Raw genomic sequence first — 6,991 nt, 5'->3', positions numbered from 1 at the left:
AAAAATCACCTCATACATTATTTTCCATTTGAAGGGACAAAATTGCCTCCTACATTATATTTTTTCTTTAGAAGAGGAAAAAAAACCTCAATTCTATGAAATTTCACATTGTTCAGCATAAAATTACCCCTAAAATTAAAGTTTCCCCTATATTGGAAAAATCAACTTTTACCAATTATATAAATTATTCTTTTCCCTAGAAATAATGTTGGATTTTCCATGAATTTATAAATTTTCTAGGGAGAGGGTTTCTTCAAGTTGTCCGTGTGTGTGTGTGTGTGTGTGTGTGTGATTAAACTAAAAAGAAATAATAAGCATATCATAAAGAAACTCATAGTACACACACACACACACACACACACACACACACACACATGATTAAACTAAAAAGAAATAATAAGCATATCATAGAGAAACTCATAATATACATAAACATATACATACACATACACACACACACACACACACACACACACACACACACACACACACACACGCATGATTAAACTAAAAATAATAATAAGCATATCATAGAGAAACTCATAATACCATATTTTGCTAACTCAAGAAACCCCGACCAAGGGAAAACCCTAGTGGGGATGGTACTCACAAAATGATCCACTAATCAAAAGTACTTAGTAAAATCTATTTACCATGATAGGAGTCTACAACATTTATATAGTGTATGTGTCCTTGTTATAGGACTTGACTTTGTTAGAGGCCATAACCCTATAAGGAGTTGGATTAAAAAATAGTGAGCTCAATACTCTTACAAAAATTTTTTAAAATCAGTAATAGTATAGAAACATGCCAAAAATAACTATTGTTGATATCCCAAATATCTATTTAGTCATGTATTTTTCCTTGCATCTAATCGTGCATATAATTCTCATCTTTTCTCTAACCATCAAATTAGCATCTGACCAACATAGTAGAAGTGCATACACACTATTCATAACATTACATTATATGTGGTAGCTTCACTAAACCAAAATCACTTCCTTTATACCGATTTCATTATTTTCTATTGAACTTGCACTTAACCACATGCTACCAAAATTAATTATTACATTCTAATAGATAAGGTTTTAAATCTAGGATGTTGTCCCTACCTTGTCTAGCACTTTATTTGACAATTCAAATTAATTCCTTGACCAATTTGACCATACTCTCCCACATACTCTATTTATGTGATATAAAAACTATTCATAGACTTTATTTTTGAAATTTATAGAAAAATGAAAAAAAAAGTTTAGCTTCCTTAGACACATCATATATGTTGTCAATACTAACATCCCTCAAAGTTATATCCTTGTACCTACTTCGAGTGAAGCTTGCTAAAAAAATCTTCCTATGCATAGTTATCCTAACTAGCACTTAGATAATTTTCTGCATTAATCAATAGCAAACCTATTAAATACCTTCAATGACCTTACCATGTATTAATATTTCCATGAGATGTATTAGGTTTCCAAGAGAAACATTTGGTATTATCATTGTGTGGATTTTATTTTATGTGTTGCATATTGTTTAATGCTTAAATTTGTAATGTGGCTATAGATTAAATAATTTTGAATCATTAAATCCATTTGATACAGTTTAATTGGGTACACAAAATTGATTATTTTGGTGATTACTAAATCATCCCATGCTCAATAATCATTCATATACCTACAAAGCTAGCGGAGTAATCAAGCAGTAGTGATCACACCATTTAGTAGAAAAGATGTGTGTACAATGGTAGATGATCAAAGAAATAATTAGATCTAATAGGAAAGGAGTACGACAACTAGATCATTGATTGAGTTGTTTCCTAAAAGTTACAATAGGTAAATCCCTAAATTGGGTGAACCCTAACATGTATTAGACATAAATCCACTAACAGGGTTGACTCTCAAAAGACCTTTCTAAATCTTTTGGAAAGGTAGATTTGTTTGTACTTATATTTGATTTATAAAGGTTTTTGAGAGTCAACCCTATTAGTAGATTTATAACTAGAACTTGTTAGGTTTTGCCTAATTTATGGATTTACCTATTATAACTATTAGGAAAAAACTTGATCACTTATTTGGTTGTGGTACTCCTTGCTTATCATATCTAATTAGTTCTCTAATATTCTACCACTACACATGCATCTTATTTGCTCAATATTGTGATTGTTGTTTCTTGATCACTCTTCTTCTCTACTAGCTTTATGGGTATAGGATTGATTACTAAGATGAGGGTGGGGGTGAATCAGTAATCACCAAACTAGTCAAACTTCTAGGCTTGATTAAACTTAATTAAACATATTCATCAATTAAAAATTCTTTAAGATATAACAAAATTATTAGTTTAAGAAATTAAGTTATATGCAATAAATGAAATAAAATCCACACAATGATAGCACTAGATGCATTGTGTCAATACCTAATACCTTTAGCAACCTTACCCTATCATAATATCCAAACTAATCATTTTTTCTAATTAAGTAAAGAGGGATAGGAAATAAGATCCGAACAATCAAAAGAACTAGCAAGATCATAGAAGGAATATCAATCCTTTAAGGTAGGTAGAAAGAAATTCACAAGAGATAAATTCAAAAGGCTTTTGAATGAAGCTACAAGTAGTAGGACCCAAGGTATAACAACTAAGAGATTACATTTTGAAGAACATAGGGGTTTAAGAGAGACCCCTAAACCATACATTAGAAAAAAAACCCCTTGCTTTGAGGAAAGGAGGGGAAAGGAAGAGGAAAAGAGAGGGAAACTAACACAATAAATTAAATAATAGCAACACCAAAATGAAATAAAAACATCCAAATCTAATTGGACAAGACAAAGATTAGCAATAAGAAATCTTGTAGAACCCAATAACCATAAAGAGAGGGAATACACTCGACACAAGAGTGAGAGTGAACATAAAGACAATTGAATTCAATCAACAAGAAAAAAAACTTGCCAACCAATATCTATGTGAGGAAGAGCACCCACTATTGATCTCAGATTGTTTTTGACAAGTGAGTGTCTACACACTTAAATCATTTACTTAGTTCATGCCGAACAAGTAGTACATGATGAGCACAACATGTATATAATTGAGCATGTCAAGTCAATAGTGAGTGCCAAGCCACTCATGTACCAAGTCACTCAACTGTCAAGCAGACAGTGTATGCTGAGTGATGTAGGAGCCTAGCAATAAGTGCATGCCAAGTGATATAGATGTCAAGTCTTAGTATAGAAATTAATATATGTCAAGCATTAGAGACTTTAGATGCCAAGTGAGATAGTTTTGACATAGTTTTTTATAAAGGCACAAACTATTATGTAAACCATTTTTGAGTTGATTTAAAGATGAATTATGATATTTTTGAGATAAAGACAAATCTTAAGTTGGATTCCCATTACAATTACATGTAGCCAATTAGAAAAAGGCAAGGTTTAAGTAGTAAAATGGATGAATCATATCCATTGATTCATACCTAACCCTAAGTCACCTAAGTCTTCTTAAGGGGGATAAACCCTAAACTATCTAGAGTGTGGAGAAGGTGTATGAAGGTGAAAAGAGAGTAGTTTTCATGTGCAAACAAAGCATTCATGGTGGCTAATGAGTTATGATCTAAGATTATAGTGTATAATTAGTTAAAGAATAATAGAGGAAAGAGAAAAACATATAGAAAAGAGACATCTGATCAATAAGGATAAAGAAGACAACAGTTTAGAGGTGATCTGTCATCAAGCAATCAAGTGCTAACTACAGGATCATTGTTGAATAATTCTAGCAGGGTGAGACCTAACAGTCTTTGTAAGCCTTTAGCAAGGTAGACCTTTCAAAGGGTAGATCATGTCTCATGATCAAAACATTGTAACCTTCATTTGATACACTTTATTACTATAGTAGTGAAGATTTGTGGGTGTCATCCCCACCTTAGTTTTACCTTCTCATTGGAGGGTTTCTACGTAATCATATCTAGTGTCATACATGTGTGAATGTTTATATGTTTAGATGATTTAGATTTACATGCTTTATATAATATTTAAGTTTACTTATTGAATGTATGAGATGAATGTGTGGTGATAGTTTTTATGGGTCATAGTTTAAACTATTGATTCACCCCCACCACCCTCTCAAAAGTTTACCTTTCCTATTGTAATTCCAAGAATTAGTATCAGAGCCTTGTTCTCTAAAAGAGAATCTTTGAAACTTTGAGGAAAGATCTTGGAAATGGAATTATACATGTTGGGAAAGATTATTGAGAATTGGGGAATTAAAATACAACTCATTCTACATCAATAAAATAAAGCAAGAGAATAATTAAAGATATCTTTGAATAGAAGGAATGAAATTTCTATTGGAGAGAACGACACACAATACAGAGAGATGGACACTACTAAGCTATTTGTAGATGGAAACTCAAATTAATTTGATGCAATAGTTGTAGATCTAATGGAAAAGAATAGAGACCAAGCTGAGGAAATCAGAAATCTTAAGTTAGAGCAAGAATCACAAGCCATACTACTATGTGAGATTGCTCAAAAAAAGAAGAAAGACATGGAAGATAAAGCCATGACTAAAGAAGACATAAGAGTTCTGGTCAATAGACTGGAAGAGAAATCATTAGAACTAACCAAGATTTCCATCATGCAATTGGATACTCTAAGTCAAATCATGAATGGCAACTATGAACTGCATGTCAAGGACATTGAGATAACAACATTGAAGTTTTAGAATGATAAATTGCAAAGTGACCTAAAAAGGGAAAAGGAATCCACTAAAAGATTCAATAAACCAAGTGAATCCATCAAATACTTTGAGAAATTATTGAGATCCCCTATATCCAATAATGATACATCTGGACTAGGATACAAAAGTACTAAAGAAGAAAAGACATCCAAAAGTATTGAAGAAAGGAATAACAAAGATAAGAACTCCAAACTTACTTGTTATAATTATAGTAAGAAAGGACATAGTGCTAATGTGTGCAAGAATAGAACTACAAATCAGAATGTCAAGCACAAAAGCATGGTTCACTGTCATAAATGCAACAAACAAGGTCATGAACACATGAATTCATAACCAAGACCATACAAACACAAAGATTTGAAGGATGTTGTTATAACTTTTAGAAGTGCGGACATAGAGATTTCAAATGTAGATCCAAACCCATGTGGTCATCAAATAGGAAAATAAAGGTAAGGAACAATGGACACTCCTATAATAGGGATTATAATACAAGGTATAGCTATCATTATTATCAAGAATATGGACATGTTCTTGAAAATTGTAGTAGGATACACTTCAAAGTTGACTTCAATAGGTGGTTGAGTCAAACAACATGTTTTAGTTGTTTGAAGACTGGTCACATCAAAAAATATTTCCCAACAAAGTCAAAGGCACTAAGTTGTGAGTTTGATAAAGGAAAAGGCAAGGCATATGTTGAAAATTTCAAAAATCAAATGAACAAGACATAGAAGAAAAAGGATGATTGTAGCACATCAAATGGAGAAGGGATCACTTCACCCAATGGGTCAGGTCATCACAACTCATCAAACTAAGAAATCAAGAGGTATGTGGGACTAATATTTAAAAGTTATATCATACATCAATTCCAAAAATATCTAGTACTAATAAAATTACATTAGCGTGAATAAAGATGCAAGATGTTATTAGAAACTTAAGAAAAATCTTTAGGTTTTTCACATTGTTGCCAAGAATGAAAAGTTTCCTATATGTGTCAAGTGTAATGCAAGAGGATGCCTAGCTAATAGATTGGCTAGTTGATGCTAAGCTCATAATGGTTTCTAAGTGAATGAAATGTTAAAGGATGTTGAGTGAGCTGTAAATTGGTTGGTGTTGAGCTTACAGTTGTGTATGCACTCAACATCTATTGCAATGTTTCATAAGGGTATTTGATTGATTTCAACTCATCATTTTGAAATAGAGAAAGAGCAAGAGGTGATCAGGAAATTCATGAAAAGTGATTTCAAAATATTTGTGCAATGATTCAACACCATTTCATTAGATCTTACAAGGTATTTACCAAGTGCTGAGTTACACTATTTATATTTTTATAAGCCCTAGTTTCACATAATGGCATCTAGTTCAAAGAATGTAGAGGGTAAGGAGGTTTTCAATGTTCAACTAGTTAGTAATGAGGTTAAGCAACCTATATTCAAGGCTATACCTAACATTTCTTACAAACAAGACCCCTCTGGTGCATTATCCATGATACCAGAAAATGTTTTAGTGGTGCAAGATGTTAGGAAATGCTATAACTATAAAATTGGTAGCATTAGCGATATGGAGATTAGGCAAGCCTATGATAGACTTTTTGAGAATGGTGTATTGAAGGAAGAATTTAAAATTGTAGAAAAGAAAGGGTTGAAATGAACCCTAGATTTACCAAATGTGTTCAAAACTAAATGGATTAGGATAGTGCTTAGCAGGATTCATGATAGTTCATTTTGGATGGACAATGGACCTATCAAGATAACCAATAGGATAATCCATAGGGTTACAAGATATCTAACCCTAGATTGGACTAAGACATTAAGAAGTGAGTCAAAAGAGGTTATTTAGAATAATACAAGAGCTATATGGAACAAGAGAGGCATGACAATCGACGCAATTACTAATCCTTTAACAAAGTTTGTAGTAAGGGTTATTTCACACAAGTTTTACCAATCTAGCAGATTGAATAGTGTACCCTATATAGCAGTAGTTGTTGGTTATAAGATTGTCAAGAAAGATCACACATATGATCTTGTAGAACTGCAACAACAACAATTGGTTGAGAATCTAGGAGCAATAAGAAAGACAAAGAGTACACAATGTAAATTTGGTTCTATTTTGATATGCAAATTGTTTTATGTTCAAAACACTTTTCCTACATTTGGCACAATTGGTTGGAAAAAAAATATGTCAGTGGTTGTATAGATTGGTGAGTACATTGAACATTTGGGTGAAAATTTTGTGTCTATGATGACAAGATACTTTGCAAACTTTAAGCAAT

This window comes from Cupressus sempervirens, chromosome 3, assembly GCF_028749045.1.
Source record: "Cupressus sempervirens isolate cs-2001-9-10 chromosome 3, ASM2874904v1, whole genome shotgun sequence".
Taxonomy (NCBI): domain Eukaryota; kingdom Viridiplantae; phylum Streptophyta; class Pinopsida; order Cupressales; family Cupressaceae; genus Cupressus; species Cupressus sempervirens.
The sequence above is the reverse complement of the archived record's forward strand: the minus strand, read 5'-3'. Positions refer to the sequence as shown.